This window comes from Patagioenas fasciata, chromosome 11, assembly GCF_037038585.1.
Source record: "Patagioenas fasciata isolate bPatFas1 chromosome 11, bPatFas1.hap1, whole genome shotgun sequence".
NCBI classification, from domain to species: Eukaryota; Metazoa; Chordata; class Aves; order Columbiformes; family Columbidae; genus Patagioenas; species Patagioenas fasciata.
The window spans coordinates 13,063,395-13,080,098 of NC_092530.1; the positions used below are offsets into that span (position 1 = coordinate 13,063,395).

General features: G+C 38.4%; 1 long non-coding RNA gene across 7 annotated transcripts in view; it reads right to left on the reverse strand.

Moving 5' to 3' along the window:
- LOC136106577 (uncharacterized) overlaps positions 1 to 16,704 on the reverse strand; it is an 81,647-nt gene that overhangs the window by 41,960 nt on the left and 22,983 nt on the right. For 5 of the 7 annotated variants that reach the window (XR_011740857.1, XR_011740856.1, XR_010652145.2 and 2 more), the window contains one exon: positions 14,838 to 14,975. The exons of the other annotated variants lie outside the window; for them this stretch is intronic. This is a non-coding gene — a long non-coding RNA (uncharacterized lncRNA). The remainder of the gene's footprint in view (positions 1 to 14,837; positions 14,976 to 16,704) is intronic. 7 annotated transcript variants of the gene reach the window in all.

A 16,704-nucleotide genomic window follows, 5' to 3' on the forward strand; every position in this document is an offset into this window, starting at 1 on the left:
AAGGCAAATTTGCATGCCTATTTTCTTAGTTGCAGCATTGAAAGTGAGAAATGCCTTAGCAGCACCTCAGCCATTCCTCTGGCCAGAGAATTGCACAGTTCCAAGCCATCGCAGCTGGAATAATGCACTTGAATTCCTCTCCTTGACTGGCAGGCGCACGGGAGGAAAAAAGCCTCTTAAACACATACAGTCCAAGGCAGTTCAAGCAACATCAAACAGATGAAAAACATCAGGCACCCAGTCCTGCCACCTCATATGCCCTCTTTATAATCTCCAAATGTAGCTTAAAATTAGTTAGAAAATGGTCAAACAAACTGAGAGAAACACCAAATTTCCTACCCCTGGACTAACAAACTTTCAGGTCTCCATTTGATCAAAATATGGGAATTCACCCCAATTAAAAGTCGCACAGTTCTTGAACTGGTAAATAACTGTTATAGGCATCAGATAATGAAACCAAACCTCCTGAACACCAGTATCTGGTTGTATAATTGACTTCCCACAGATCACAAAAAAGTTACTATAATTCTTCTTATCATATGTAGACTTTTAAAAATATATAATACCATTTTATAGGCATTTACATTTGTTTTCAAATACTCCAGCTCCATCAAGAAAAACATTTTTAAACTTTTAGTGCTTTATGGAAATTACTACTAAGAAGAAATAAAAAAGCAAGCTGCTCGATGGCTATTTCAGGAAAAACATTCAGATTTCAAAACTGGCACTCCGTGTGATAGAAGACTGCAATATATGCAATCAAGAGACAGATTCAAACAATAATAACTAGCATAGGCTCCAGGGCATAGCAGAATGTGTCATGTGCTTCAGACCCCATCCTTTAAACATCAGCCCTATGAGTAGTTCTGTGGAAAATAGATGGGACTGCTCATGTAAGTATAGAGTAGTCATAGAAGAAAGTTTCCAAAGGCTCTACATTTTCTAAGGTGCTGAGAAATGCATATCAAGTTTAGTAAAACTGAAAAAAGAAAAGAAAAAAAAAAAGAGAGAGAGAAAAAAAATCTCCTGTAATAAGCCAAATTGTCAGAGAGATGTCAGGGTTAATTTTTAAAGGCACATTTCCCTCCAGCAACAATTCTATTTAATTATTTCAATGTGAAACACATTATCAGACATGCTTGTTCCCTGTTCTCAGCTCGTAGTGCCTGACACCAGAGAGGTACAAGATGTTATGACTTCACTGATGCTCACACACACGGGTGCTGGGTACCTGCTCCGTGCCAGCCCAGAACACACACGACAGCCTTCCAATGGTTTGGGTGGGAATTTACCTAGATTTGTGGGGTTTTTTTTACTTTAAGGTTTAATAGTTGTGTGGAATAGACACCACAGATCAGGCAAAGTCCAGTGAGAAAGCCGCTGGTACACTGCAGCACATGGAGCTGCTGCAGGACATGGTAACAAAGAAGTTAATGAGAAACACTTTATGTTTCTCCCAGGTAGTAAGGGACACTGTTCAGAGACCCAAAATAGAATATCATCTCAAAAATACGAGTGACAGTGGTTTAAAATTTCAATATGCAGAAGAAATTTTGATCTAATGAATCAGTTCAGCACATTTGATCAATAATTTCAGATGGTGAAGGCAGGTTTTCTGTTTTCTAACACAATTTCAAACTTGAGAGGTATATATTTAAAGTTCTTAAATATACAAGAACTCACACCCATCTATTCAACCCTCATTTTGGTGCAAGGGAAGACTGATCCTTTTCTTGAGAAGGAAGGCTGGAAGGGAAGAGGCTTTGGACCAACTCTACCAGATCAGCTGTAATCTAACGGCCTTTTTTATACCACCTACAGTAAAACTCAGTATATAGCTAGTCGTAAGATTAAAAGCTTTTCAAGTTGCTATCTTGGGAAATTTCTTCCAAGGAAATTACTACAAAGCCTTGTTTTAGTGTGTTCCCCTACTGTGCGTCCTACTGTGTTTTTTTAATAAGGAAAGTTATCCATCCATAGAGGTGTATCCTGTTCTCCATGCTTGAGTGTCTAACAGCAGGCACATACAGTAGACACTCTGATGTTTTGCCTCTTTAATTTTCACTCCATAATGTTGGTGCCTGGTTTTCCTGACTGCACCTTCAGAGCAGTTAAATTATGGGCGTGCACAGAATTTTGAGAGGGGATTTTCAGCAACAAAAAATTCAGATGTTATGAACAAGTTTAATACATGAAGATATTCAGAATTTTTTACCATGAAATAAAATCCCGCTATGCAGTTATCACAGGATGGAAAGTGAGATAATATCACCAAGAGAAAAAATACAAATACTTCATGACTAAAAGAGAAAAGGGTATAGAGATGCTTCATTTAGTCTTTAAAAGATGCTTCATAAAGATATAGAGATGTTTCATATAGATAAAGAGATGCTTCATATGGATATAGAGATGCTTCATTTCAGTCTTTGAAAAGACAACCGTATGCTAAATATGAAGGTATGGCAGATAAATCACCATGCTTTCAAGCAAACAGGACACAGTCACAGGTTTCTACACTCAAACTCCCAACCAGCCAAAAATAGCTCATGGCACTGAATTTATTGGCCCAAGGATCAAGTCAAGCAGCTCTCCAATAAAAGGTTACCTTACCACTCAAATATCAGACTTCAAATGTTGTAGGGTTTTTTTTTAATAATAACAGGCTAGGCACTGGGTTATAAATGAGCACTGCTCCATTGACTTCAGACAGGGTATGAAAATTGATTCAATGGAGCACCACCAGTTCTCACCAGCTGAGTATCTGTCCCTCTAATCACAACTAAAAAGATTTTCTTAGTCAATTAAAGGTTCGAAGCCTTTACTCACTCGCACAAAATCCCCGTTCAAGTCGGTGCTAACAATACATTCATTTAAACCTTAACAAACTGCAGCGCACGCACTGCCTGGTGGCACCATTAGTGTTGTATATTGAAATACGCGCTCCTGCCATCGACAGAGCAATATGTACTGTTGCATACTGTCTCACGTGGCCCAGGATAATACCTGACTCCCCTCCGATTCTGACACGTTTCTTTAGTAACTGACAAAAAAATTAGCACATTCATTATTTTTGCTAACAGGAGTATGAGCTCTATGAAGAAAACATGTACCTATGCTGACAGAATGGGAGTACTTTAATTTCCAAATTACATACATAAATAAATCAAGCCATATAACCTGATAAATGAAAGATTATGAAAATAGTAATATCCTGCAAAATCTTGAAAGGCATCATAATTCCTCAAACAATTATCTTCTGTCATATTTGCGAGTAGCCCATGTAGTTCAAGAACGGAAAATACAAATGTGCTCCTTTAAAATTCATGAAACCACTCATTCTGTCATAAAAGCAGGCATCTTTCATGGCTACTTATTTCACACAGTCTCATAACTAATACTGACAGATACTTGGAATGCAAAAAAAAAATGAGCACTGGACAAAGAATACGAGCTGCTCAATTCTTACATTTTGATGCTTAAAACAGAAAATAAAATCATATTTTATATACCCTTACAGAATTTCTGGTATAATTAAATTAAAATTCGTAGATAAAAATGAGATTGTACAAAGACTGGTGCTATACTGCTCCCAGGATTGGGCTGTGCTGCATCCATGACAACAGGATGGAAGGTTGCTTTTAATACTATTATCTTACATACCCACAGCTGAATGCTAATGCAGCTATACTGAAGAAATCAAGTTTCAGATCTGTATCCACTGAACTTACATCCACTAGGCAGGGAGTTTAAAAGCCAGGCTAGCATACGAAGACTAATATTATAGCTCTGTCAACTCCCCAAAGGTCAGATATTTCAAAAGGTAAACACAAATATTAATTGTCAGGTAGTTCTGTACTGAAGACCAGAACTGAGGCAAAAATCAGGTTTTGTGACCATAATTTTCTTCCAATTTGATTTTATGAAACGGAGGCGCAGAAGAAAACAAAGATTAACTCAGATCAGTTTATGTTCTGAACACTGACAGATGCTGATGCTGTTCCTTACAAACATTGCCTCAGTAAGGGCTGTACCTGTTTCCTTCAATGAAGGAGAGAGAAAATGTGTGGGAAAGCAGCTGGGCAGCCTTATTTTCCAGGAGGTATCGATTGACCCATCTTTATCCTGGTTGGGGGATGCAGGTCCTGATCCCAGCTGGCCCTTTGCCTGCAGGAGGAACCTCTGCTCTACCCAGGGGAACAGCAAGTTCTCCCACAGGCACCTCCTTCTACAGACATTGTCTCCAACTTCTCAGTTCCTCTTGTTATGGATTTAAAAACACAGTTTGCTAGAAAATCATGAAAACAAACAAAAAAAAAAAGGCAAGTTACATTTTTGGGGGGCAACTGACTTGATATTTTGCAAGTAAAAGAATTCTGAGCTATCTTCTTCACTGGTGCCACCAAAATCAAAACAGTTCAGTAAGTCCCCAAGTGAAGAAGTCTTCTAAAGCCTTGTTCTAATAGAAGTGATATTGTGTGACTGGCAACACTGATCCATCTTCCAGAAGGTGAAGACAGCCTCCCAACACTTACGCTTTCCTTAGTGCACAGGTAATTTTCAAACATATTATGCTATTTTTCATTCTCCAACGCACTACACTTCTAGGTGGACAACTAGAAACTATTTGAGCTATTGACCACTTTCCTACAACAGGCTATAACCCATTGTTACCCAAATCCAAGTTATTTATAAAACATTGGCTCATATGCTGTCACACCCTGAACAATTCATTTCTATGTGCAGTTAAAGGTTGCTGCAAGAAACTCTTGCTCTTTTATGCTCTTGGTCTGTCTCCTATCATAGTCAAGTATGTGGACATTCTCACAGGTAAAAATGCCCCGTTTTTCGATGAATGCATTCTTAGAATTACTATATATGAAATAAACATAATAAAATAATGAATATAGTAAAATAAATAAAGATAATAAAATAATCTGGACCAATGGAACTAAAATAAGGAGAAGAGGCCCTCGTAGTGAAGGTTTCTCAAGTCCATCAGGTAGAGACCAAGTCAGCTATTGTGGAAATGAGGGTTCACTCATAAACCACAACAGAACTGCACTTCCCAAGGGATTTTTACCGCCATGCAAAGTATTTTATTTCTTCAAAAGCACAAATTCAGTGCGGCAGCAAAAAGATGCTTCATTTAAGGAAAAGTTAGAGGTGGCAACAATCAAAGTGTTGGCCTCTAAGTGGCAGAATGACAAAAAGTTGTAGCACTTCATGATACTGTAATTGAAAAAAGTATTAAGTTGTTAGTGGAAGTGTATTTAAGAAAAGCCCCACACGTGGACGTAATAGAAAATTAATCCTCAGAGCCCAGAAAGTCCCTGAGGATGTAGAATCCATCATGAAGTTACCTCCTGTCCAGATTTTCTTGTTGCTTGCCTCTGCTGACAACAGTTGGCTTTTCATTAGAGTATTTGATATCAATTTACTCAGACACTGGGGGCAAAAAAGGATTTCACTTTCTTCATCTGAAAGACACTGATCCACAGAATTAGTACTTTGAACAGATGCCAGGGTAAAATAGTGACACATCTTCTAAACTAATAACCACAGGTGGCCACAGCAAATTGTCCAAAGCCTCTCAGGGCTGCGCAGGCAGCCATGACTCTCCTGAATTTCTGATCATTCTGGTACAGACAACATCCCTGAATGCAAAGGTATCTCCTTCTAGCCAGCTCTTGCTGTGGCTCATATTTCTAAACTAGTCCCATAAAGAAACATCATCATTTTTAATGTCCTCTTTCAGATAATGCCCATACTTCTGCAGCAGAGAATACAAGGCAGCAACTGCTCTAAGTGTATTTTCAGATTAAAATCTCTCAAAGGAGATTAGACCCCACATTGGTATGTATTAAGAACTAAATTAACTTCAGGCAACACAACAAATAACCCCAGGAGGGGTGTCTACCTCACCTAACTTGACAAAAGAGTTGGCTACCTTCTGCTTCTGACCATTTACAGTGTTGGAGGGACCAACACTGCAAAGCACCTGGAGAAGCCTCCATCCGACCAGCAATGACCCTGTTGTCACAAGGTTACCACACAGCTTGCTCCCAACTGACTTGGCATCTAGTGAAACCTCTGGTTCATCCGAAAGACAGCACAAAACTTTGCCCACTTAGAAATGTTTTCATAGACCTTGGCTCATTTCTTTTCAAACCTTGATTATATTAAGGGTTTATCGCAGAAACCCTCACAAAAAATTAACTTCCCTGAAGTGACTGGTTCTTCACCCACAAGGTATGTGATTTAGATGCTCAGGTCAGAGCTCAGTCACCTGGTAGGAGCCCTGGCACAGAACCAGCCTTGGCTGAGACGTCGCAGAGCTGAGCTCTTCACCGAGCTTCTGTGCACCCAGAGTTAGGCTGAAGCAAGAAGATGACTTCGCAATTGAATAAATGATTCTGGACTTGCAGCAAGCAGAGCTTGTGCTTTGCTACAGCCAGAAGCAGCCTAAATTGGATGTCTAAAATCAGACAGCATGAATTTCCTCCTAAGCATCTCTGCATCTTGGTGGAAGAGTGGAAAAGGAAGGTGGAAACCTGAAAGGACCAGAAACAAGCTCCCCTGTTCATCAGCAGGACACCGATATCATGGGCACATGAGTCTCTGTAGTCAGCACATCTCTGACCTACGATGATTCCTCACATGCAGCAAAGATCTGTCAGGAATCGGACTATAATAAGGTACAAAAAAAAGATATTTTTATCAGAAGACTTGGGGATCAAACTGAGACAAGCTATTTATTCCAGCAGAAACCAACACATCACCTGAGAATACTTGCATAGAAGGTTTCTTTCCAAAAACAGACAGCAAAAGGAAACATAAAAGCATCAGTTATTGCTGTTGCTCCACCTTTTTTAATCATACTACTTTGATGCTCAAATGAGCTTCCTCCCTCTGAAACCCCCCTCTCAGGGCAGGTGCACTGTTCATTCCGTACAAAATGTGAAAAACAGCCTGCAAAACTGCGAGACACGGAGCAGAGCTTCCCCTCTGATCTTCAGCTGCTTCCTGGCCTTCACTGCAGCTTCAGCAGAGACTGAACACAAAACCCCACTTTTTGCCCATAGGGAAAACTGTAAACGTTCATATTTTAACCCGCAGTCATTTTACAATATGGACAACACCCAGAAACGTGAATCCAGCTTCAATCACACGAAAAGCTCTTGTCCTCACATGTGGCCCTGACCTGGGGTGGGATCCATGAGAGCGATGATGCCAGGGGTCCTCCCACCCCACGGCCACGGGATGCTCCCTGGGATGCTGAGACCCGACATACATGGTTGAATTAATTCCCAGCCCCTGCTATTTCAACCACCAATCCAGGCAGGAAAAATGCACAGCAATTAAATCTGCTCGGAAACTGCAGCTGGGAGATTTCATTTCAGCCTCAGTTTCTTCCACTGAACATTAGATTTGGTACTTCCAGGCAACTCTGCTTTTTTGGAAAATGAAAGAGTAAAGAAATTCAGCCCTTTTTTGTGTGTTTAAAATAAACAATTATCTTCTGGAAGCTGGTCTGAATGGTTGGAATAAAAATTCTCAAACCAACTTAATACTTCCTGTATTTGAATAATTTGAGTAAGCAGGCATATAATAGTTTGAATATTTTTATTGGATGCTTTAAAAATAGATGTATGATTTGGCTACAATTCTTCAGTAATTACTCCAGAAGAATTCTGAGGTCATATTGTTGCTTATGAAAAAAAACATACTCTCTCTGTCCAATAATTTTCCTCTTGTCAGCAGTTAAGGCCGTCTTCAACTGTTTTCATTTAAAATGATCTCTCTCACATTTTGTTCTTCCTTAAACAGGTATTTCTGGTTTACCCAAGACATACAAAAAATTATTTGTATTTCTATTACTAATACAGAAGTTTTACAAGGCAGAGAAGTTATGGGTGAGATAATCAGCTGCTCAAGCTGATGCCAAGTACTTTTGAAAAATCCCCTCCATAAACATAACATTGACATTGTTGCAGCATCATAAAATCACAGAGTCAAATCCTGTAAATGTGAAAACACTCAGGTTAGTCATCTATGCGTGTCTGCACAGTCAGTCACTTGTTGCTGTGCAGTTCTACCCTCCAACAACCCGAGCTCAGCCTTCCAGTCACATTTCTCTTCCCATCCCTGAAGAGCTTTGGGTTACAAGAGGTAAACTCAACTCAACCTCCACCCAATGACTTCAGAGATATTTTTCCCATTTTTTGACCAATTCTCTATTTTTTTTCCAATAATTGCCTGGCAGGCTTTCTCTCGGCAGCGTTTGCAGGGTGGAGCAAGGCTTTCCCTCCTCCTCCTCTGGCTGCCTGGCAAACGGCCCATCTGGCACCCACGTGACGGTGTTTGTTACGTGGGATCTGGCAGAAAAGCGCCACATTACCAGTAGCCATCACAGCCATAAAGAGTGCAATGACACACAAAGAAATGACTTCCAGATTAGTTTTGGTTTTGTTTTGGTGTTGTTTCATTTTTTCCCCTGAGATGCAGAGAAAGCATAGGTATAAAATATCACTTTTTTTTTTTTTAACTACAATTTGCAGTGGTAATATTACATGGTTTTGCAGTAATCTTCAAGCCTCACTCCTCTCCAAAGGCTTCAACATCACAAGGTCTCACCTAAGCTCAGCTCTCAGCCTAATGCTTTGTGGCATACGATCTAGAGAGCAGGGAGAATACGGTTGCTGTAGCCAAGTTACCCCAGCTGAGAGCTGTTTGGGTTTAATACATAGCCTTTAGGATTCCCTGTGTTACTGGGGGAAGGGAGCTATATAAACAGACTCGGGGGAAAAAAAAATGCATTGCTCACATTTTTTAAGAGCCGCCTCAGGCAGTTATAAGTTACATAAAGTTGCTGCTGCTCCTGTTGTAGTTATGCCGAAGTTATCTAAGGTGACTGGCCTAAAGGACAACTCCACACTTGGCAAATAAAGATTCCTAAAAGGGGCCTTTTCATACACACTAAATCAGAATATAACAGGCAGCCACAAACTAAGACATGACTTCAAAATTTCATTGCAATCATGAAGGTTATGCTAAGATTTTTTTTTAAATATACAAACGATCTATACTTAAAATCAGAGTAATTACTTGTAGATTAGCAGAGACTAAAAGAAACTATTCTTGTTTCCAGTAGTTGCATTCATGGACTTCATTTAGCCTGACATTTGTGTAATAATGTGAATATTTATCTTTCCTGGGTATTTATTCCCTGCACCCATGACTTCTACAAATCCTTCAAAATCTATCAAATTAGAAAGAGAAGATAAAATGAGAGATATTCTGGGGAAAATTACTCCCTTTTCTTAACATTCTTCTTCCCCCCACACACATTCTCAATTTCCCACACACATTTTTAAGGCACTGCAATGCAAGTTTTCAGAAGCTGAATCTACGAGAGAAATCTAAAAGAAAGGATACTTAAAACAATCAAGACAAAAATGAAAATCATCCCTAACTAAATAAAATGGTAAAAAGTTGTACATCTTTTGTGTCTTTTCTGAGAGAGGAATGATTAAGAATGTACCAAGAGCCATGAATGCCATTTTACTGTCATTTCCTTTGATTAACCTTCGCCTGACCTCAATCCCTAAGGCAATTTCAGTTTCTTTTTGTTCTCCGATTTAAATTCTTCTGTACACCAGGTGAGTACATCTCCATCACTACAGAACATTCACGGAGAGCAGATTGGGAAGGATTTCATAGAAACTGTTTGCTCTAAAGAGTCATTTCCAAAACTTTAACAGGCACAATAACAGGTCACATTTACTCCAAAACTGGGATTTTTACAATCCCCCTGGAATTACATAATGACTTTTCCCAGGTATTAGTTAAAACCACACCAGTTTACACCAGAGCAGGACCTTGGTGCTGCTGACCCGTCCAGACTTACCAACCATGTCATGTTGGCCGTTCTCACCAACAGCTCTGCATCTCTAACGATGTCTGCTTCCACAGGAGTTATAAAATTGAATGGGAAAAAAGCCAGCATGAATACAAGTAAAAAAAATAGATCATAAACTCTTTGTAGAAGCAGCAGATCCATCATTCAAAGTTTGCACAGGAATCTTATAGCACAATTCTTTATTATTTGAAAACTCACTACTTTTCAGTGAGTCTCAAAATCTTGCAGGTTGAGTAGAAATAATGAAATGTTCACATACTTAGACTATGTTTTTCAAACTTCAACCTGTATAATAAAAAAAAGGACAAACTGGGAACGGGCAAAAAATATCTACAAAAAACATATACGATCTGTAAAATATTCCAAATAATGAAATATTAAGGAGTCTGACCTGTTTAGTTCATGAAAGACTGACTTAAGGGATGAGTCGATCCTCATCCATAAGAACTGATATGATGCTGAGGCTTCTGATAGCACATTTTTAATCAGGAGATATGAGATTCAACAGTCAAATGAAGCCCAGAATCAAGGTGCGTAGTTTTAGCTGTTGGGAACCACTATGAGCCACTGCATCAGCTTACTTTGGGATGAAAAGATACTTCATCATACAGCGCTTTTAGCATCTACCCAAAAACTATTATATAATGTAAGCAGAAGCTATGGATTCAATATAGGCTTTGCTCTTCATTGCTGCCAGCGAAATGTATGATCTGATGGGATTCATAATATCTCAGTTTCGTGTTATTCACCTGAGATGAATTTTAGGGATTAAAAAAAAAAAAAAGTCCCAAACTGTGACAGAAAGCATCAACATTTCTTGCAAACTGCCATTCAAAAAAAGTTCAGTTGGGACTGACTATATTGATTGTAAGTAGGAATCATTTTGAAGTTTATATCTTCGGGCATTCTTCATTTTTTTTTCTTGCTGTCTGTAGGTTAAAAAAGCGAGAGTAAACACAAACCTGTTGGTTTCAAAATGCTAAAATCACCTAGTGTGGCCATGTCCAAACTCTACCATTGCAAGGGAGGTGATTCATTAACTCCGACCCTCTCCTGCCTGCAATTTGACTGCACAAACCAGCACTTCCTGCCAACACGAAGGAGTTGCAGCAGGAAAGTCCTGTTGATCTCAGTCATGTCCCTTTTCTGATCTTAAATACTTAATAATGTTCATAAAGCAATTAATATACGCTCTTAAAATTCAGCTATCTTCAACTGCGTGCATGCAAGCTCTGCCTCCTTTTCATTTCTAGATCCCTCCAGCAAGCGCCACCAGCCCTGCATGTGAGACTGGTTTGTCTAATCTGCGACAGACTCTGCAGTTTTCCATTTTACAACATCTCCACTGAGTTCTCTGGTAAAATGGCCAGCTCTTGACTGACAGATGTACTCACCTGAGAGCGAGCAATACTTAAATGGAGGAACAAAAGGATCAGAAAATGCCTTAGGGAGGGAGGTCAGGTGAAGGTTAATCAAAGGAAATGACAGTTAGATGGTATGCACAGCCCTTGAGATGACATATGTGTATTTTGCTGGGAAATATTTAACCGTTTTACCTCTATTTAGGAAGAAACCAAAATAAAGTGCATATAAGACAAAATGCAGAAGCCACAGATGCCTCTTGGCCCAGCAGAGCTCACACCGGTGGGATGCAAACTTGCCAGCTACGAGGTGAAGAAAGCCAAAAGATGAAACTCTTCATGTGGTTTCACTATTATAAAATGTTTCACTATTGTGAAATACAACACAGTAACTGTCAAGTTAGGGAAATTCAATAAAGCTCTCATTTACCTTGCTCCCATGTTTACTCCTAATATTTAGTGATCTTCTCTCAAAATGGGTGCTGGAGCTAAGGAGGGAAAACTACTGGGCAGCTCTACAGAAACTCATTTGTGTCTTATAATGCACTTGGTTTGGCCATGTTTCTGCTTCATTTGCATTTCCTTTCCAGCAATTTTCATATACTTAGATTTTTACTTTCAATAGTGCTTTCAAACACTGCTTTTAAGCTTGCACGCATGTAGAAAGGGATTTTTAAATACACTTGCCTCAAACATTTAATCATTAGATTTATTCCAATATTTGTTCTCAGTTACTTGGGGAATTAAGCCAATACCACATGACTTATCAATCACAAATAAGTAACACACCCTGACTTCTGATTTCTAGTTTTGATTAAAAAGAAATAGCCAATAGAACTCATAAAAAATTTGACAATGAGTTTTTTATTCTTCTCACAGAATAAAAGGCAAAATTCAGTGAATGAATTATTAACTATGAGTTATTCATCCACCTCTACTAAAAACTAACCTGTTTCTTTTTTTTAGGAATAAAAAAGGTCTTTCAAATATAAGTTGCAATAATGAAATATGGCAGCAGATCTTGAAATGTGCCCTTACCCAGTCTGCAGATACGTAAAAGGTTACAGTACCAGAGTTATTAATCCCCATCACTCTGACAATTGATTTTGAACACAGTCTGTGGCAGTCTTTATAATGCAAGATCATAAATGTTCAAAACTAATTTATTGCTCTTTGTTCCACCTGGTAAAAATATACTGTCAAATTGAGTTGTGCTGATGCAAAGATGCAGATGAGTATTTAAGTCTTATTTCTATCCACATTCATAAATTTGTTTGCAATACCTGTGTGTGGCTAGAAATACTTACAAAGGAGGAAAGAAAGGGAAAGAGATTATGCTGTCTTTAATCAACAGGAAATATTTGCACAAGTAGCAATAGGTATTTATTTTAAAATTTATAAAGAGTTATTATTTTGTCAGTACTGATATTCTTGGTTTGTGCTCTGTTCCCTGGTATCTGTCAGATTTTCAAATATACACATGTAAAAGCACTTGCTCCATGCACATATTGACATATATACCAGGCAAGGAATCCCCACAAACCAGTGAGGGATATGCAAAACCTTTCATTCTACAGGCTACTGGTTTGGCTGGTTGGTTGGTTTTATAATTAGTAATTTCTAGGCCTAAACCAATTCCATCGACACTGAAAATTCCTGAATTTGCCTTTTCTGCACACGGCAGTTGCCGCCACCCCTGCCCATGCCAGAGAGTACAAACCTCCAGAGAGGGACAAACCAGGAGAGGAGGGGAGGAGGGGAAAAAAAAAGAAAAGGATCCACTTTACATTGAGTTAACACATTCATTTGTAAAGGTGAAGGCTTGTTTTTTAAGGGCCGAAAATAATATATCACAGGGAAGTTTATTTTAAGAATAAAATCTTGTCCCGTAGACCAAGCGTTCCATAATGAATGAATTACAAGTTTTCTTAAGCCTACTACTGAAGCAGGGAACTGAAACAAAAGAAATAGATGGGGAAGAAAAACAGAGGAGGTTTTAAACATCGAAAATTGCCTGTCCAGAAGCCTTCATTTCTCATAGTCTCTGAACTATCTAATTCTCAGTAGAAAGATTAACCTGTAAAATTAACATTCTTTTCAAAATAACCACGTAATACTTCTTTAATAACACTTTGCAATATTACATAGTTTACAGTCCAAGAATATAAACTTCCTCTTTCCATTATCTGGGGGCAGAATCACTTAATTGTCCTGGCAAGTTTACTCCTTTTGAATTATTATTTTTACCCTGATATGAAGAAGGAGAGTTATCTGACTGCATGCTACAACTGCTGCATTCATACTTGTAGACATTGGCATGATATTGAAATTAATTTCCAGTATAAAACAGTTAACAGAATAACCTTAGATAAAGGTAAGTGTAATATTAATTTAATTCTTTTTGTTGGCAATGTTGTAAAGTCCATTGCTCAAGTAAAGAGCACTTTTCTGAGCCGGAGACAAATTAATTTTACCATTCTTCTTCAAATACGGATTTTAAAAGTCAACTAAAGGCTACAACAGCTTTGAAACATTTCAGTGATTGTTTTAATTACCTATCATACAGCTGTGAGACACTGCAAAAGGGAGGGGTGGAGAGAGAAAGGAGAACAACACCTGGTGTATTAGCAATTGTTTTTCTGATATAAAGAACCAAAAAGGTTTTCCAAGCACTCAGACCAACAAAAAGCTCAGCAAAGTCAACACAGATTATTTTTGTCAGTACATTAATGTGGTATTTTTATTCTGGACTACGTGGTTTTATTCTGTCAATAACTACTTTCACTGTTAAATAAAACCACCAGATCTCCAAACATTAAATATATGAATTATGGAAGCTTTTAAACCTTGCTTTTCAGTCCAAAGTTGACGCATGCACTACAATAAGTTGCTAAAAGCACACATGGGGCTTCTTTCTAGGGTCTCGTTTTCTAGGAAAAAAAAAGCTCACTGCACTTTTGCATGCAACGACACAAAAAGGCATATTTTTGGTCATTCCAGATCTTAATAGAATTGGAATCTAGAGCCTCTGAGGAGTTCTGATGGCCTTTGACACCCCGGCTTCCAGCATCTCCGCCATGGCGGTGCTGGGGTAACAAAAGCCCACTCGCACGTACGGTTGTCATCCCCACGCTACATCTGTTGGCCATACTGTTAGGAAGCGTTGACCCCATCATTTCACCGTCAACACTGCCGAAATCAACAACAACAAAAAAACAGAAATGAAAAAGGAAACTGGATGTCAAAAGTCAGGTCAGCACATTTTGCTGGCACATGTGTCAGTAAAGATAGAAGGAATCACTGAATTAAATTAAATCAAAGCAAACCTGCTAATTAAAACAGCTAAAATTATGTTTGTGAAGATGTGTGACTGGTTTCCTGCTTATCTGCAAATAAGCTCCCCCCTAATATAAACATGTTTCTATCTCCACTTCATTTATAATAAGTCTTTAGGCAGATTGTAATTAGTATTTTGAGATCTATTGTGTTACTGGAGAAATATTTTTCCTGACCATTGGGATACTTATTATTTCAGCTTCACTCTCAAGGGTTCTCACCTGTTCTTCTCATGCTGGTCGAAGTCTTGCAACCAATTTGTCTGAATCAAATTGTTTGGGTGTGTGTCTGAATACCATCATCTTCAGAAAGCATTGCTTGGAGTTAACCACAAATGCGGGCATTATATTCAACTCCACCTACAAGCCAAACCAGAAATTATTACCAGTTTTGCTTGGATTTATTCTGTAGTTTGCTTTTCATTCAGTGTTGAAAGGACAATCAAAATTACCAGGCTCGGGAGTAGAAGAACAGGGTCAAAACCAAATTTTTGCACAAAAATTACACTATTTACAAAAATCAACTTTTTGTTTCTGTTTTACTTATTCCCAAGTTCACAATGCATAATTTTATACAAACCCAATTACATAGCTCAGTGATTTACTGGCAAAGCTGGCCAGAGGAAATTATCTGGCTTTAGCTAATATGTATGCCTATTTACAATCAAAACAAATCCACAGAAAATTGCAAAATGGCCACAAAGAAAAATAAAAGTCAAGTCGGAAATCCATCAGAATGGATATAGTATGCAAGCTGGAAAAAGTTCACCTTACATTATGTTTTCAGTGGATAACAGCTAAACCGTGGTTACGAGTACAGATCCAGTCTTTCAGATCAGGCACTATTTATTTATTCCAGCGTTTAACTTCAAGCACGTACAGAGTTTCATTGACTTGGAAAGCATGGTGTTTTCTTTTTGCCCTTTTCCTAATTTTTTTTAAGGCTTAGTTTGTACGGTAAACAGATGCATGGAGGGACTTCAACAGGATTACTCAGATGTTTACAGTTACCCATGGGTTTGAGCAGGATTTTTCGATTCCGGGCTCTAAGGCATTAGGCCAGAGCTGCATGTGCATTGCATCAACAAGCGGCTACGTGAGTGTGATCTGATCCTGGTATCTTGAACACGAAAATTGTAACCAGTAACACTGCAATTATGTCTGTGTATTACTTATGCTGACAAATACCTTTTTCTGTTGTTGAGACATTTCCGAAACAATAAAGAATGCCTTGGGAGGAGCACAAGCTCTTTATAATATAGTTTGTATAAAGTAAAATTTCTAAGCCAAAAAATATAAATAAAATATTTGTGATTTTTTAATTGCACAACAATTTCAGATTACTTTATGTATTTTCCCTGAAATGACGACTGGGCACGACTCACAGTCAGAGATTTTGTTGGATGTGGCCCAGAGTTCATTTACTCTCTTACCTCTAAGCAACTGCCTCCTAAAAATACATCAAATTGCAAATATGCTAAACCCCAAATTTTGCTGTAATTGCATGTGCCAGCACTAAGTCCTACATCAATAAGAAACCCTACTGATGTCAGCATGACTTGTGACAACACAAGATTTCCCTCCCCTCAGTACAGCTATAAAACTGGATCCTTGGTGAGTATATTTGAATTATGTGGATTATATATGATTAAACAGATTTGGATTAAATCACGGCAATAGGCTGTCTTATCAAGAACATACTGTGGGGACCACATTGATGTACAGTAATCAAGGTGACCTTATGGACTTATTACAATTCTGATCAACTTCAGTGGATGAGGATTTTTTTACTCTGCAAAGATCAGGCTGCAAGATGTAAGGAGTTAAAATGCTGCTTTCCTGATGAATAGTTTTCATGCCTTAAAATTATGATTCAGGCATCAAAGAGCAATCTTTCTTGCAGGGGAAGCCAGTCTCAGCTAAACTCCTTGAGCTCAATTTCATTCATCACGATGGAAAATATGGCTGGCTGTGCCTTGTCCTAGCATGCAAAAAAACCAAAAAATCTGAATAAAGGAGAACAATGTCTGAACAAAGAAATCCACCAAAATCCCACCCAATTCAAGTTTACCCTTCATTACATCACTGT